The sequence below is a fragment of the Adiantum capillus-veneris genome, chromosome 19, assembly GCF_014529385.1.
Source record: "Adiantum capillus-veneris isolate H3 chromosome 19, ASM1452938v2, whole genome shotgun sequence".
Taxonomy (NCBI): Eukaryota; Viridiplantae; Streptophyta; class Polypodiopsida; order Polypodiales; family Pteridaceae; genus Adiantum; species Adiantum capillus-veneris.
Window position 1 is genome coordinate 145,281,222 of NC_140949.1, and position 19,303 is coordinate 145,300,524.

Below are 19,303 nucleotides of genomic sequence, written 5' to 3' on the forward strand. Positions count from 1 at the left end.
TGCTTTGGTATGTGTTACTTCAACATTGGAATAACAAGAAGAGGATTCTAAGCAAAGCAATTGCACCATGTGCACAACTTTTTCCTTACCCTAGGCAAAGGATTTTCGCTTGGGACAATCGTTTTTGCCATGCGCGCTTCTCAAATGAATAAAAAAAAACTTTCTTTGCCTTTTTTAACTCCTCACTTGAAAGATGTCATCTAGTCCCCTTGGGCTGCTTGGATGCATTAGATGAAGGTACCACAAATTTTATTTTTATTAAATGACCATGAGATGCACATGCATGTGAACTATCAAGCATATGCATGCTATGGAATGTATTTTCATCAAGATCATCATGAATATGTACTTGTACTATAACTTCCTCAAGTGTTTTGGGATCCTAGGTCTTTAACATTCTCCTTAAGCTCAAGAGTTAATCGAAGGATGAACTTTAATACCGTTTGGAAGGCTTCTAGATGCCTCTTGCTTGTGGATAACATCTCTATAATGAAAAATATATTGAAGCAATGTCTTATAATGATGCATAGGCATTTATCCCATGGATTCGCATTTCTATAGTAGGCCTAACAAGTGCAAGATTTTCAAAATCCAAATTATGATACATGTCTATGTCTGAATCCATGGTGTGTGTTGTGTTAACAAGAAAAAAACTTATATCTTGTATATAAAAAAATTGCAATTATTTTTTGAGTTGAAGTAGGACTTCTTGATGAGCAATAACAAACCGCGGACATTTGTTATAGATGGGAGCAAAAAGGGCCTAAAAAATATCAAAAATACCATTCTACGAGAAACACAATCACAAATTATTCATACCTAAAAGATCATGTATACATAAAATCTAGACCAAGTCTGATATCATAGAGAGAGAGAGAGAGAGAGAGAGAGAGAGAGGGGGGGGGGGGGGGGAGGGAGGAGAAGAGGACATGCAAGTGTACCTCCTAGAGTGGAATACTACACAGGCATGGGGAGAGGAGAGGTGATCATTAACGTGATCACAAACACGTGAACATATTAATAACATTGAGTGATCACATTTCAAAATACGTGATCACGTTAAATTTTCACGTGACTTCCCTTTAACCTATAGAAATTTTCCAATTCGGTAATCCCACTAGGAATTTTTCATTTCTTGGTGGCCCGGTTTAGCATTCTTATAGTTTCCCAATGGGCCCATTGTGGAAAACACATACTCGGGTGAGGTTTTGATGGGTTGCCACATCACCACTTATAGAACTTTTTGTGATCACGTTAATTGTGATTATGAGAATGTGATAATAAACATTTTGATCACAAGAAATTTCATGTGATCACGTAAATATTAAATCCCTGGAGGTGAGATAAGAGAAGATGAACATTGGGCACTGGGTGTAATTTCCCTTCGTGCAAGAGTGAGCATTTTCCTTGTGTATTTATTTACTTATAGATTTCTTGAATGCTCAACTATCCACCCGGACATAAAGTGACCATAGCTCATAAAGAGCACTTGAATAATCAAATATCCATGAAGTTGCCATCCTTTTGCATAGTCCATAATCACTTATGCTTTTGCCACTTGTTAGCGGCAGTAAATAAATATTTATTATTTCCATTACATTCCTCTCCACTATGAAAGAAACTATCCTCAGTGCTATGTTATTAATCTGCAAATCATGATTGTAAAAAATAATGGTTAAAAATATGTGTCAAAAGTATCATGTATCAAAATAAAAGTTTAGCTACTGAAACAAATGAATTTTCTTATGCATGCCGTCATCCACATACTATATATTATAGTGTCCCATATTACGAGAATAAGCTATGTATGTCATATCCTAATGTATCAATATATCATTAGTCATAATCACCATTCAATAATCAATTCTCATTAATTTCAAGTCCAATCTCATAAACATTGTTGACATCAAATCATTATAAACCAAATTTAAATTCAAATTTAAGTTCAAATCTCTTCCATTATATACCTGGGTTAGCAATATCATACTAGGGGCATTGGTGGCCAACCATTGCAGCATGATTTTGTGATGATGCCTAAATTGAAAAATAAACACCAATTGGTGTACGTGCTGTCTAAATTGACAAATCTGCACTTGTTCTATATAAATCAATAAATTTTCACTTAAATTGTTTAAACTAGTGAATCTATTTTTGTTGGTATACTACTACCTAAATCGGTGAATGTACACTTCCGTTGCCTAAACCATGAATCTACACTGATAACTGGTGTTGCCTAAATAAGAATGAGCATTTTTCACATTGCCTAAATTGGAGAATCTATGTGCATGTGACCAATGGACTAGGCAAGGCATAGAATACAAAACATTTACTACTTGTTTGACACCAAATTGGAGTATGTTTGAGTAGCAAAGTTCTTACAAACTATTGTTCACTATCCCAAAGCACCTTAGCTCATGTGAGTAGTGGTCTACCTTAATGTCAAATTATCTCAATAGAAAGTCCATTCAATGGAAGTAGAAGCCACGACATTAGAGATAGTTGATTTCACAGCTCATAAGACAATGCACATAAGTAAAAGAGCCTTGCCTTCTAAGAAATTTCATTGATATTTTCCCTTGTTAGAAAACTGCTTGAGTGTAGGCCCTTAGGTATACCTACAAAGAGAGTAACTTAAAAGAATGTGAGCATTTATCAAATGAGTAAATTAAATTAGTGGTTTTTGTATAAGAAAATTTTGTAAGAGGTGGTGTATAATGAGAAAATGTTAAGATAAAGAAGAAAATAGAAACAACACTAGGATATCTAGCAATATATATGGCATTTGGACCTATAGAAGAGTTGAATCATCAAAGAAACAATGCTTCTAGTAGATGTATATTAATAGAATACATTGAGAAATTACGTACCTCGAGGTTCTTTGAGGCTAGTGATGAACCTGATAAGCAAGGTGTCCAAGTAGAGTTTGTGTACCTGTGTTTTTGTAGTGTTATGGCTAAACCTTGTCACCAATTAGCACCCTCGTTTGAAAGAGTTTGGTGAATATTCCAATTAGCTTTACTTGTGAATTTATTTCTTAGAGACAAAGCACTAAAGATGATATATTGTTAAATTTAACCACGGAATCACTACATACTAAAAATATTAACGCTTTGGAAGCCCTTAATTATAAAATCGGTAAGAAGTCTGATTATCCTTAAGTAGAGGGATTGTTTGTCAATAGAAGATAATGAAAGAGTTACCAACATTTGGAAAATGGTTTGCAAAGTTGGACAAATAGTAGATATTGAGCTTGTATCAAAGCAGTAGTAAGCTCAAACAACAACTCAAATGAAACACTAAGCATGGTGCTTGATTTAGATAACTATTAGAAAATCCATCCCTAAATATGACTTGTAGCTACTACATAACCTTATACTTGGTAAGGAGCTATAATATTGATAATCAAAGTTGGAAGCTAATGTACAAAGATTAATTGAGCTCATGATTAAATACTCAAAAATATAATGATTAATGACCACCTCTCCGGATATGCTTAAAGTAGGACTCATGATGCAAAGGTGCTGGTATCAAATTCTGACATAGGAGGAAGTACCCCTCAGTAACCTTAGTCATCCACAAAGGAAGATTAGAAATAATATGAAATATTCTATACACAAGCAAAGAAATAAGGAAACATGAAGCAACATGATACAAAGGTGTTGGTTTCAAATTCTGACATAAGAGGAAGTACCACTCTGGGTAGCCTTAGCCATCCACAAAGGGGGAGGATTAAAAACAATATCAAAGATGCCATACACAAGAAAGGAAATAAGGCAAGATGAATAATGATTTCAATAGTTATGGTGCAACAATGAAGATTAACACTAAAGATTATCACAAAGGTAACAAAGTGAAAATTACATTATATCATTGGTAATAGGTATAATCGTACATCAAGCCAATAGTTTGTGCAAAGATCAAGATAGAGAAATTTTCTTATTGTCAATAATATAGAATTGCTGGCTAAAATGTGTCCAAATTTTCATTACCGAGATAGCTTATTGTCATTACACATAGTAGGGAGAGTATTAGAGGGTTCCAATAGTGACTGTTACCATATACATGTGGTAGTGATGTGTGTGAGCACACTTAGGACCGTCGGGGCATTTTCCCCCCCATGCATTGTATATATGCCCATCATTCTAGGGCTATCTATCTTTCCATTTCACACTACGTAATACACTCTCTATTGTGTCCCTTGAGCTTCCTTCATCTTCTCCAAGCTGTGTATGTTTTCCTGCAACCCTAATTTCAACAATTGGTATCAGAGGAGGTTGTGTCCTCCCGGGCTTAGTCGTCAATAGCTCCAGCACATGCCTACTCACTTTCTCCAATTTTAGTGAACTTTGGTGAGCGTTCACTATTCGACTAATATTTTTGATATTGATTTCTACTCAAATTTTTTATTCGGGCTCATTTCGGCCTCCGTTTTTCACTACATGCAGTATTGCACATGCTATTTTGTCATTTTGTGCAGAAATTTTGTCAGTGCCGTTTTCTACATAACAAGTCCCTTACAATCTTCTATAGTTTGTGCTATATAGCATGTGTTGTTTCCACTTTCCTTCTCCTCGTTTTGGGAAATTTTCACATCAAGTGGTGCAACATTTACCATGGTTGAAAACAACATAGTGTTCAAGATGTTTGCTTCTGAAGACAAATTGGATGGGGACAATTACCCTATGTGGGCTTATATGATGCAGCATGTTCTTGTGTCAAAGGGAATTTGGAGCATTGTGCAGGGCCTTGATGTACATCCTGGTTCTGAGGATACAGGCGATGTTCAGGATGTTGCAGGGCTTGCTCCAAGGATTGGTGCTGCTAGAGTCGTTTTGCCTACGACAGAACAAGCTCTTTGGGATGTAAAATATGTGAAGGCTCATGTATTGAATGTGTTGTCTGTGAAGCACACTATTACTCCTCGCATTCGTTCAACAAAATATGCAAAACAGGCTTGGGATATTATGGTTGGTCTTTATGCAAGTCGTAATGAGGCAAAAATTGCATTGCTGCGTAAAGAGCTGGAGTCAAAGATTATGCATGTGGAAGATGACATGGACACTTCCCTTGTTGGTGTTGAGGATATCAATCAACAAATTATTTCTACAGGAGAAGTCATTTCAGACAGTTCCCTTCTGCAGACTATTCTTGATGCCTTGCCAGATTCTTACAAGACTTTTGCTAGTACTTGGAGACTTAAGTTGTCAAGTTTGATGTTGCAGAAGTCGCTTTCTAGAAAAAATAGTACTAGACAATGTGTAGTTGAACAGGCCTTTATTGTTGCTCAAAGAAAAGGTGGGAACAACAATGCAACCACTTTTAATGGTTCTTCTGCGAGTGGAAAATCACATGTTCCTAATGCTTCTACTGGCAGTATTTCGTTTGGAAATTTTGGTGATAAGGGCAAAAAGAAGATGGATTGCCATTATTATAAAGCTAATGATCACTTGATCAAGTAGTGTCCTAAGTTGAAGGCCAAAGAGGCTAAGAAGAAAGAGGTTGGTTCCACTACTAACGCATGCATCTATTGTTGAGTCTTCTGTGAAAGGAGACTGTGATACTAATGTTGATGCAGAATGGGCTTTTAGTCCACAATGCACTTATAATCCTGTTGTCCATGATGCATGCATGTCAGCTACTGTAGATTCACATGTGTGGTATTTTGACAGTGGTGCTACAAAGCACATTGCCTCACATTGTGATTTGTTCACCTCCCTTGAATTTGTCCCTCATGGGAATTCAGTTACTTGTGCCAACAATGCCTCTTATCCGATTCAAGGAGTTGGAAAGATTGTGCTTACTGCTGCAAATGGAAGTTATTTCACACTTGTTAATGCACTTTATGTAACTGGGATCAAGAAGAATCTTTTGACTGTATTTGCACTTGCTAGACTTGGTCTTGTAGTCAAATTTGTGGATGAAAAATATACAATACATGATCTTAGTTCCGATGATGAAATGGTTGCATCTAGCATTTCATGTCGTGGGCTATATAAGCTCACTTTGTATAACAAGTGTGGGTAGAATTTTACAAATGCAGTTGTGGATTCTAAGGCTATTTCAGATGCAAAACTTTGGCATGCACGTTTTGGACATCTGAATTTTGCCAGTTTGCTACGTTTGTAAAAATCTGATATGGGTGCTTCTTTGCCACCTCTTGAAGCACATGTCAAACATGTTTGTGAAGTTGTATTTTGGGTAAGATGCAGCATTCTAAGTTTCCAAAGGATGGTCTAGTTAGGGTCACATGGAGGTTGCAGCTTGTGCATAGTGATGTTTGTGGGCTCATGCAAACTCCATCCTGGAAAATTACCTTTACTTTGTGACTTGCATTGATGATTACTCTAGGCATGCATGGGTGTTTCTGCTTAAAGCAAAGTTTGAAGTATTTATGTGCTTCAAACAATTTCTGGCTATGGCTGAAAATATCTCAAAATGTACTATGGACACAACTCCATTCTAATCAAGGGGGGGAGTATATGTCTCATGAATTTAATGCATTTTTGGCTTGTCTTGGGATAAAACACCAATGTACAATGCCTTATACACCTCAGCAAATGGTGTTGCTGAGGTGAGAGGAAAAACGGGTCACTTACGAAAATGGCACGATGTGGATATCTTTGAAGGAAATCCACAAGCATTCCATTGAAGAGGCATGCTTGACTTCAATTGAGGTTGTGTGCATGGTAGAGGAGCACTTTCTTGTGAGCATTTTGACGTTACAAAGGCAACTTCTAGTTCATGTAATTGACAAAGTTGTGGTGGCATGTAATGTTCATAGTAGGTGGATGTTTCTTTTAGAGATCTTTATGAAAACTCTATAGGAATTTATTCAAGAAGCATGGCCAAGGGATATATTTTGTAGGATTTTATGGTATTCATCACCAAGTTATTGCTCTCTTTAGACCCTAAGATGCCTCGCCTGTGTATTGAAGAAGAGGGTTCATGACTCACCGGGGTAAGGGGTTGGAAGAAAGATAGGGGAGAGATTGTGAGAGAAGATAACGAAGTTTTGTCTTTTAAATTCTAAGTCAATGAGAAAGTGGTTGGAAAGATATGCTACAAAACTAGAGAGGATAGAGATAGAGTGGCATGTTTGGTGAAGGAATCCTACCACATGATGCCAACGAAACGGTGGTATTCTAGGAGAAAAATCATGCATGAAATAATATGAGAGAAAATCATCATATGAAGAGTGATGTGGAGTTTCAATTTTAGCAGAGAGTTGATTTACAAGCACTAGGTATGTTTTTTCTTGCTTTCTAATTGCTCCTTTGGCTTGAGTTTAGGAAAGAAATGAATTGTTTTGATGTTATAGGATTTCTTGGATAGAGTACGTTTTAAATTCATGGGTAAGAGTCAAAATTTGTGTTTTGTAATTGATTGGTTGATTAAATTCATGTTTGAAAGGAATTCCCAAAATCATATCAATACCATACAATGGTGCATCTAAGAATGAACGTGTATGTAAAAATTCATCAATGCAAAACTTCAACCTTGACTTGCGTTTTACAGTTGAAACATTGATTATTAAAAATAGGCTTTACTTCGTGAGGTGAAAATAATTTAAAAATAGGCTTTACTTCGTGAGGTGAAAATAATTTAAAGAGAGACAAATTGTTGTGCCAATTGTGCATAGATGAAATCATGACTACTACCATCATCTAAGAGAATTGTGACATCTTCACCCTTAATTGTACTTTTCACATTTTAAGTGTGTGGAGATATAGGAATACTTGGAGAAGGATTGTCATTGGTATCACAATTGGATCATAGCCCTCACCATAATTGATTTCAACTTCATTTTCATTGAAAATAGCATCTTTGATGAGGTTAACTTATGCACCATTTGGGTGATTGTAGTGGAATGGTCTTTGGTGAGGATTACAAAGTGACTCCATTAGGTTGGCCATTAAAATGACAATTTCTCATAGCAACATTGTTTGGGCACTTATCTGCATAGTGACCAAAATAAAAAACATTCAAAATAATTCACCTTTGTATCACCATTGGAAGGTTGAGTAGGAGATGATAGTTGGAAGTATTCTGATTCCTCACTCTATGCCATGGGGTTGAGAAGGTAGCAAAATTGTCAAATCTATGTCTCTTAAAAAAGCTACGGTTTTGATTCCTCTTCTTATTAAATTTAGGATAGAAAGGAATTCTCTTGTTATGGTTAGTGTTAGTTGGTTGATTAGTGTGGAGTTGGTGCCCACCTTTCTTCTTCTCTATACTAAGAGCCATGTTAATAGCTTTTGATAATGAATATGGCTCAAACATATCTACCTCAACACCAATTTGCACTACTAACCCAGATGTATACTTACGCTTTAACTTCCTGACTGAAGATAAATGAGACAGTTCCAAAGACGATTAGTATTGATGGGGGCTTTTCACAAGCCAAGCTCCCATACCCCTCTTCTCTCGTCCCCACCCCATGGAAACCTCCTCTTAGGGAGGGAGTGATAAAAGGCATTGGAAAAGTAAGAAAAAAACATAAAGTATGATTATGTAAATATATGAGAAAGGTAAAATAGGCCACCTCATGCGTGCGGGGCAGCCCATCCTCACCTTGCCTCCTTTTTCTTCACTGATGCCCCGCCGTGTGTCCCTTTTTCTCTCCTCCACTCAAAAGGTCAACCCCCTCTCTCTTCCCCTTGTCCTTTCTCCTTTCTCTCTCCCCTCAAGCTACCCCACCTCTCACCAATAATGCATTCTAACTCACCAATAATGCACCCTAACTCACATGCAACTTATCCTATCTTCCAAAATAGTATACCCCACCCCCCCTTTTCTCTCTCCTATCATATCCCATCACCCAAATACCCCCCTCTCTCTCTAAAGGGCGCCATGTCTCTTGTCTTGTAGCTAAATAACCTCCCCCACACTCACACACACTCAGTTTCACTGAAAAAGGTGCCCACAGACCCATCCCTACCCGGTGGTTACCTGATTTTTCTTGTGTTCACACACATCTGCACACAGATTCACCTCTGAACACACTCCCCTCTCTCCCCTCTTGTAATTACTTTATTCTCCATGTCACCTCTCACTTTTTTTCATCCACCCATCTCTCTCTCTTAGTCTCTCTCTCATGAGACTGCTGTTCTGGCACATATACACACAGCCAGACAAGTGGGGCCCATAGTCACATGGCCTATGTAGATAATGATTTCTTCATTTCTAAATTCTAGAATTTCTCCCCCCTCCTCCCCTATATAAAGAGGGGTCACCATCACACAAAAACACACACAACATCACCAAAGAACACACTATGCACTGCGTGTGCCTAGTGCACACACACACACACCCACACCATCACCATCACCATCACCGCAGTCACCACGCTTGTCTTGAGCATGACCTCTACACCCTTGGCTATGGAAGATGAAGGGCAACTAAATGAAGGATGATGGCCATAACCCTCGTGCGAGTCTTCGCCATCAACTCCCACCTATCCGCCATGTGCTCTACCACTCTCTCCCTTCTCATTCCCCTACCCTATGCTCCCCATTTCATCGCCTTATTCTCTAAATAAAGCTTGAGGTTTTGTGAGTATGTTTTCTTGCAATCTTTTGCCCATGTGAGGTGTGCGGAATCGCCACCTAATCTTGTGTTTGGAGTGAGCTTGTGTATGTGTGAAGGGTGTGCGGATTTGCCATCCTTTTGTGGTGCCTAAGTACTAAGCTGCTATACCCCCTCCCTCACTCTCTCTCTATCTCTCTCTCTCTCTCTCTCTCACTCACTTGATCTCATTCCCTTTCCCTCTTCATCATTACTCCCAAGCATCCATCTCTCTTGGATGAAAACTTTGTTATGGTGGTGTGTTGTTTGCGTCCTAGCCGCTGAAGCTAGGTGGTGCCCCTGTTTGCTTTACCATGACAGGCTCGAGGCGCACCATTCGGTCCTCGGTGTTTTAGAGGCTGTCGGGGTTCGGGGTTCGCTTTGCTCCCGTCATTTGGTGCCCCCACTGAGGAACTTTTCATGAAACCCTTCAGTTTACAAGACTGAAACCCCTAAACTATTGTGAATGGATGAATGGATAGCAGGATTTGCTAATTGGACGACAGAAGAAGAAGAGCTCCAAGCACAACTAGACGAACTCCGCATCTCCATCGAAGCTCAAGTGCCAGGCATAATGGTAATCGATTTGCAGTGGGAGAGTCAACCAACACGCCAAACCCAGTGGATATACATAGGCCAAGTGCCAAGAAGAAGAAGGAGAAGGTCGAAACCATGTCCGCAACCTACAACCAACCCACAACAACAAAATGGAAGGAGCTCTACACAATAGAGAATCAACACTATTCTACTTTGAGAATCGAGTAACTCAAGTCACCGAGGTAATTATCACAGTCAGTTTTCAAGTCGCACCTGATGCTGCAGCACAGATAACGGAATCATTGGCTCACACTCTCACTAGAGAAACTAGGGATCTACTGAGTTTGTTTCAGGAAAGAACACCACCCTCTCCCACAAGCTTGGACAGTGACTAAGCACCTCTAAGCTTCACATGAATCAGTACAACCTACCTCAAGACAGATCACACATACCAACACGTGTACGCTCAATCAAGGTAATACTGGATTTGAAGGCTCACTACCAGCACGTCATTGACACCATGCCGGGTGGGGAGTGGTTTTTGGAGGTTCTGGAATCAGATCAACCATTTGTCTTACCTTTGGTACAAGGCAATGTACCGTTTGAAGTTTTAATCTATGTCCTAGTATAAGAGGGTATACACGCCTCCTTGTAAAGAAGAAAAAAACTTTTGCAAGCTAAGCAGTGTGTCTTTCTAGCTCTCTCTCAGTAATCATGGCAAGTGTAGCATTTCCAACATTTAAAGGAAAGAAGGGGGAGGATTTGGTAACAGACTTCCTAGATGACTTTGAAGTAGCATGTGTAGTGAGCAACAAAGATACGGATGAATCCCGGGTTAGAATCTTTAAGCATCTCATGAAGCTAGAAGCTAGATCATGGTACAATGCACTTCCACAAGCAACCAAGGATGACTGGGAACCCTTAAAAACCGCTTTTAAGAGGCGCTTTGGGGGAGGTACCACTTCAGAAAAGTTGTGGGACAAGTTGAGAGACTTGAAGCAGGAGGGTCTTTTAGAATATGCCACCTATGAGTCCAAATTTGTGGATTTATGGGAACGGTGGGTTGAGTCACTGGCAAGGGGGGAAGCTGCACCCGATTTCCTAAAAAAAGATCGGTTCATGCATGGCTTATGGCCGCTTCTCAAGGAGAAGGTGAAAGGTAGATTCCCGGCTACGTACGAGTTAGCCGTTGAGATTGCTCGCCTTAAAGACAAGAAGCTGTGAATGAAAGCCAAAGAAACCGAGTCAACAGAATCAGGAACATCGTGTCGACCAGCAACTACGACAACCACCATTCCACCACCACCACCGGCTCTTGGGGTAAGAGATGACCAACAAGATATGTTAGCCCATATTACTGACCAACTGCAGAATTTGTCTGTCCACATAATACAGCAAGGGAGGAGTCAAGAAAGAGATCAAGACCCTGGAAGAGCACGACGACAAAACAGGGAGTATCACTGCTACAACTATGGAGAAGATGGTCACGGTATGTACTACTGTCCCAAACCACGACGAAACTATAATAGAGGAGGTAGGAGGAACCAATTGTCACCCCCTAGAGAAAGAACACCCCCACCCCCACCCCGAGCACCAGCCCCACCAACACAAATTCTACGTCCGCCACAATCACCACTTACAATCATCCTACGCCCACCATCAATTGGTACCCGCACACCAAGTATCATTGGTCTTGCAGAAGTGGTCAAGATGAAGGTAACCGAAGAAGGATCAAGCGAGAAGTTTATTCAAAGAACTGAAGCAGTGGAACAAGAGGTTAAAGAATCAAAAGATGCTATCCAGGTGGGGGAGGTAAGTCAAGAAAATTGTGTTACAAATGTGAGTACATCTTTAACCTTGAATGAAATAGGCACCAAAGCGATCAATCGACAGCATTGGGCAGTAAGGGTAAGAAGGTGTAAAGTGTTGATTAGGCCTCGTCAGAGTAAGAGGAATGCAAAGGGCATGAAAGATACAAGAGAAGAGGAAGACCAGCTTGCTAGCAAGGCTTTGTAGAAGGTGGACAACATATCAAGCAAAGGGGAGGGCTTTGAAAACGGAAGCCTGTGCACTAGCATGGACCCGGGACACTGTAGCAAGGTAAAGGAATCTTGCATCAAGGCAGTTTCACTTGAGGACCATAATGAAGAGGTAAGTATGACTGAAGGTTTGGAGTTGGATATTGCTCCAGAGGCTTGGCAACCGAGCAAGACTTTATTGTGTAGTGTTATAGACTTAGAGATGGGTAATGCCTCTAGTCTACTGAAGGGTGTTATAAACTTGGAGATGGGTAATGCCTCCAGTATATGTGAGGATGTTCATAGTAAGTTTGATGATCAATATGTTGCCAACCTTTTAAGGATGTTCCAAACTCCTCCACAACACAGCATTGTGTTTGCATGGGATGCATCATACCTATGGCTATGGCTGGCCTCTCTAACATATAGAGAGAAGATCAGCATGGAGATAAGAGAAAAGGAGCCATGGATAGACAAAATCTTGATAGAATGCAAGAATGAAGACCTCATTCGCAATTTGGTACAATTTTTTTACAAATAGTGCATCCTCTCTTTGGAGAAAGGTAAGTGGATTACGCTTGTATTTAAGCCGCAAGGTAGGTGGCTTGCTATTAGCATCAGTAAAGGAAGCTGACATGTTTGAGCACACCCAAAAGAAGCATGATATGCTTGCAGTTTTTTCTAGTCATGGAAGTAAGCAGGATTCTGAAGACAACTTGAGCTCACCACACCAACAAGGCGGCCATATATGGTGGATTCTTGGTACACTCTTGGGAATCATAATTTTCTGTTCTGTCTTTGCAGGAGCCAAGATGCTCATTTCCCCTCTCGCTATTGGTGGTTACAAATTTGATCCAATTTGGCATGCAAATTTTATTGATCGGACACTGCAAACAATGATCCTATTTTTCACTTGGGATCCAGGAGGACATTGGCACAAAGTTCTGGAATCCATGGGCTTCCCATTTAATCAACGGACACTATTCCAAGGAACAAGTTATCACTCCGACCTGTTACAGATTCATGAATATCCCAGAAATCTCACCAATAGCCAAATGGAATGGCTAGTTCAGAAGGCAACTCGATATCGGATCCTAGAGCTAAGCAGAAGAAGAAACAGAGCTAGAGACATGAATGCCTCTAGCCAAAAGGGGAGGGCTAATGATGGGGGATTTTCACAAGCCAAGCTCCCATACCCCTCTTCTCTCGTCCCCACCCCATGGAAACCTCCTCTTAGGGAGGGAGTGATAAAAGGCATTGGAAAAGTAAGAAAAAAAAAAGTATGATTATGTAAATATATGAGAAAGGTAAAATAGGCCACCTCATGCCTGCGGGGCAGCCCATCCCCACCTTGCCTCCTTTTTCTTCACTGATGCCCCGCCGTGTGTCCCTTTTCCTCTCCTCCACTCAAAAGGTCAACCCCCTCTCTCTTCCCCTTGTCCTTTCTCCTTTCTCTCTCCCCTCAAGCTACCCCACCTCTCACCAATAATGCATTCTAACTCACCAATAATGCACCCTAACTCACATGCAACTTATCCTATCTTCCAAAATAGTATACCCCACCCCCCCTTTTCTCTCTCCTATCATATCCCATCACCCAAATACCCCCCCTTCTTTCTCTAAAGGGTGCCATGTCTCTTGTCTTGTAGCTAAATAACCTCCCCCACACTCACAAACACTCAGTTTCACTGAAAAAGGTGCCCACAGACCCATCCCCACCCGGTGGTTACCTGATTTTTCTTGTGTTCACACACATCTGCACACAGATTCACCTCTGAACACACTCCCCTCTCTCCCCTCTTGTAATTACTTTATTCTCCATGTCACCTCTCACTTTTTTTCATCCACCCATCTCTCTCTCTTAGTCTCTCTCTCATGAGACTGCTGTTCTGGCACATATACACACAGCCAGACAAGTGGGGCCCATAGTCACATGGCCTATGTAGATAATGATTTCTTCATTTCTAAATTCTAGAATTTCTCCCCCCTCCTCCCCTATATAAAGAGGGGTCACCATCACACAAAAACACACACAACATCACCAAAGAACACACTATGCAATGTGTGTGCCTAGTGCACACACACACACCCACACCATCACCATCACCGCAATCACCATGCTTGTCTTGAGCATGACCTCTACACCCTTGGCTATGGAAGATGAAGGGCAACTAAATGAAGGATGGTGGCCATAACCCTCGTGCGAGTCTTCGCCATCAACTCCCACCTATCCGCCATGTGCTCTACCACTCTCTCCCTTCTCATTCCCCTACCCTATGCTCCCCATTTCATCACCTTATTCTCTAAATAAAGTTTGAGGTTTTGTGAGTATGTTTTCTTGCAATGTTTTGCCCATGTGAGGTGTGCGGAATCGCCACCTAATCTTGTGTTCGGAGTGAGCTTGTGTATGTGTGAAGGGTGTGCGGATTTGCCATCCTTTTGTGGTGCCTAAGTACTAAGCTGCTATACCCCCTCCCTCACTCTCTCTCTCTCTCTCTCTCTCTCTCTCTCTCTCTCTCTCACACACACACACACACACACACACACTCACTCACTTGATCTCATTCCCTTTCCCGCTTCATCATTACTCCCAAGCATCCATCTCTCTTGGATGAAAACTTTGCTATGGTGGTGTGTTGTTTGCGTCCTAGCCGCTAAAGCTAGGTGGTGCCCCTGTTTGCTTTACCATGACAGGCTCGAGGCGCGCCATTCGGTCCCCGGTGTTTTAGAGGCTGTCGGGGGTTCAGGGTTCGCTTTGCTCCCGTCAGTATAAGCTTGTAAGTATTCATTTCTATCTTGATGAATTACATCACACTGAAGGCGTGCTTTAGCTTTATACTATGTGGGTAAGAAATGAGGTAGAAACAACTTTTTAAAAGCATGCCACGTATGAGGTCTTTTATCGTACCGTTAAGTAGAATTCCACCATAGTTGTAAGGTTTTCACCAACCTAGCCAAGGGGGTTCACCATGTAAAATATTGTCATCAAGCCATTTTTAAAAAGTTTTAATTTTTTGCAGCTTTTTTCACCTCTGATAAGCTATTGATGTAAAGATGGATGTAGAACTCTCAAAACTAATTTTTTTTACTTTTTGTTATTTCACATAAAAATAGTAAGTTTTGGGTAGCTTGTGCATATCTGCATATGATCATCTCGTCTAAATCTACCCCGCACTAAGTTTTCATAAAAATATTTTTCTACTTCAAAAGCTGTTAATTATAGTAGGTGTACACATCTATCACATTAGCTCGTTGTCCCTTCAGATCGTCTTTTAAAAGAAATCTTTAGAATTTAATTCTGATAAGGTAAGCTTACCCAAGTCAATTTCTTTCATATCCTAATGCTAATATATTTAGATTCATAATTCAAAGATATGTATGTGTATGAATGTGCATGGACATGTATGTGCATGTGTATGCATGTCCATGGATACCCATAGGATGACCCCATAGCCAGGGATCCAACCCATTTGGAAAGAAGATGTAAGGTTTCCAGTTTTCGAAACCTTAAAAATTGTACAAAGCTTGCAAAACTTAATAGAAAACACTATTGAAGGATTTCAAACACTATTAATTTTGGTAGTTTTGGAATCATAAGCAGAGCTTTACTATGTTTAGTAATTTTCAGAATCTGAATCCGATAAAAACTGGAAAAGTTACGGGCCCTAGAAGATTACAATAGAAATTCAATTAGTAACAAAAATTGGATGGTTCCGGTATTAATCATTAACAAAGACTTTTTACACTAAGGTTCTAGAATTAGCTAGAAATTTCAACTTTTCATCATTAAGGATCTGCAAAAATCAACCAAGTAAATTATGGAAGGTATGGGGGGAGTGTGGAAGCTGGGGAAACCTGCCAAGGACAGTGATAGCAGCAAATGGCACAAAATGCAAGCTGGGGGGCTGCAGAAAAAGCTATAAAAGGACCCCTTCTCTTCATAATTTCTCAGACTCGGAGCCTTGATACTCTCTCTCTCATCTAGAGAGAAAACTACGCAGAAATTATTAGAGATTAATCTCTAATTGATTAGCCCTAATGGTAATTAGCCTAATCCTTCTTAATTAGCAAAGTTAGATTAAGCTATTTGTTAATAAATCAAAGATTAGGCCTATGTATACTCATAAAACCTCTCTTAATAAATTAATCTCTGCTGATTATTGTAATTAAGCTTAGTAATATTAAACTAATTAATTATCCTATCATATTAGGGCTTAGCCAAATTAACCATGAATTAATGGTAAATATATTAATTAATCTTAGATTAAGTTGAAGTAATTATTAGATTTGCATTAGACAGTCATTAAGCTAGGAAAATTATCCTATAATTTTTTGAGTAATTTTCCTAATTAATTGAGATGGTGATGATGATTGTCAGATTTTTGTTTTCAGCATTTTAAAAATATATAGATTAGAGAACTTGCATGACAAAACAAAAGTAGTGTAATCACTAAAGCATCATTAGGGGAATTTTGAGGTCATTTTTGTGCCTTTTAGCGTGTAGAGAGAGAGAGTGGTCTCAACCAATGGTTGAAGAGCTTCCGTTACGGAACCTCTATTTTTGAAAACTCACAAAAAAAGCAAATATTATATCTTTACCGCAACTTTGAGCTAGTAAATAGCAATGTAAACAAGTAAAAGTGCAAAGGCATTCAATAGCTGTCGCTTTTAGAAAGACGTACTTCTCATATTATATTGTTTTCATTTTGCACGTCGTCATCATAAAACAACGTTTGGATTCTATCTCATGATCTTTTCCAGATTTGAACCGTTTTTTGTACATTTTGCTTATTCTTCTCTTGAACTCAGACTAGACTTCTCTGCTCATTTCTTTTTTCACCATGGAATCTTCATCACGATCAAAATGACCAAGAGCTTCCATTGAAGCCATTGTCACTTACAACACGACTAATCAAAATGGACAATGGATTCCAATAACTATACACAAAGGAACGTGGATACTGATGCAACAAAACAAGAGAATAAAGTCTTCCACCAAAAACTCTTTCTTGGCGGGATGGAAGTGTATTGTTAAAGATTTCAGCTTTGACGACAACAAAAAATTAATCAAAGAGGTGCTGGTGCAGCATGTGTACATGCATAAAGATCTGCATATTGACTCAGAGAGTTCTGCTTTGCCATTACATAGACCAAACTGTAAGTCTCTTAACTTAAATCCTTATTTGTAATGCATGTTGTATAAGGTTATTTGTTGTACAGATTTGTATCCTTCAAACATTATGGAATGGCAGCCAGTAGAATGTGTTATAAATATTATGGATGTGTGTCATGGATCAATTGGTGAAGAAATATACAAGGGAAGGACTAAGGGTTCACTGGCAGAGAATGGAATATTCTTCTTTGACCATTATTATGTTCCACCTAGAAGGACTGGAGAACTTGGAGCCACAACCAAGCTAGACTTGCCTGATTTCAAAAGTGGAGAATGGTCACTCCCTAGCTCAAACACAAGTGAGGGCTACAGGTGCAAACTGTTTTGTGAGATTCAAAAGTGTTTGAAAGCAAACAGAGTAGAATTTCTATATTCATGCCCATTACAGTTTTTGTAGACTTCTTCTCTAATGCTGAAGTCAGAAAATCTAGAACAATGTTTTCAGTGAAGACTTTAGACTCAGCAAATGTACTTGAATTTGTGGATGAGGGTTGGAACACCAAAACAGTGAATGGAATCACTTGTAATGTGCAAGCTGGCTCAATTTCTTGCAAATACATGATAGGGACACAAAACTTCATTATGTCATTTTATTACAGAAGATGGCACTATGTTGGTGGTCAGCTAACTCCACTTGATCAAGACATGGAGGACTTCATTGACAACCCAATAGAAGACATTGATATATGGGTAAACAATGAGCATCTGTCAATTGTAAAGATAAGAGGCAATTGTAGCTTACAGCAATTGAGATTGGACTTGCAAAATGATGAAATTGAACTGCCCACAACATTCTACTTTCAAATAAATGGTGGAAAAGTAAGTGTTATGCCTAAAAGTCTCTTGTTCTCTTATTGGTTCTTTGTTTAACTTGGACTGTTTTTGTAGGTATCAAAAAGGAATGAAAAGAGGCTACAATGCAAGGACATCTTGGATGGCATTGTACATTTGGTGCCTTAAACATCCTTCAAGGCAATTTTGTAACACATGCCCTACAAGGATCTTGTTTTGTATCACATGACCTGCAAGGATCTTATTTTGTATCACATGATCTAAAAGGATCTTTATTTTCTTATTGAAATGCAACTTTTCCAAACATCAATGATTTTACTTCAATGATTTGATTTTGTAACAGAGTCTTAAAACAAGGTGATCAAAATGTATTCAATTTCAAATATATGCACTTACATACAAGGGTCCATACAAGGGCCAATTGGTTACAAGTGGGCTATAGAATAGACAATTGGATACAAGTGGGCTACAAAAAGCTAGAATAGTTTTCTGCCAGGAGTTTTCCTATTCCTAGGGGACTTCCTTAATGGGGTTGGTGCTTTTGCAGGAGATTTTATTTTTGAAGTGGGCTCTTTTGTCCTGGGAGATTTTCTTTTTGAAAAGGGATCTTTGGTAGGAGGGCTTGAAGGCTGCTTCCTCTTTCTCTTATCATCCATCTCTTCACTTGCCTTTCCTTGCTCACCACTCTCTTCTTCCTCTTCACTTGCCTTTTCCTGCTCACCACTCTCTTCTTCCTCTTCACTTGCCTTTTCCAGCTTTGCTTTCCCCTTCTCTTCAACATCATCATCTTTAAATACCTCTTGCAGTTGTCCATTTGCTTCAATCATATACTTGATAATCCTTGCTCTTGTCAACCATACATGGTTCTCACTATAGCACTCTCTGTTGATCTATACAAGGCAATAGAAAGAAAGTTTTAGGAACACTAAAATGAGAAAAAATACAGCTGGCAAATATGAAATATGCTATACTTCTATATCCTGATTGTCATTGCAGTATATGAAGTCCAAGAGGAGCTTGGCATTTGTCACTAGCCTCCATCCACATGAATGGCTTTCAGGCTGGATTGGAACCTGCAATTCATTACATGTATTTATGGGAAAAAATATTTGAGGATAATCCATTGAAGTGAACAAAGCATAAAGAATTCCAACCTTCACAACTGAAAATTGGATTTCAATCAGCATCTTTGGCATGGGTGGACAATTCTCCAGTGTCT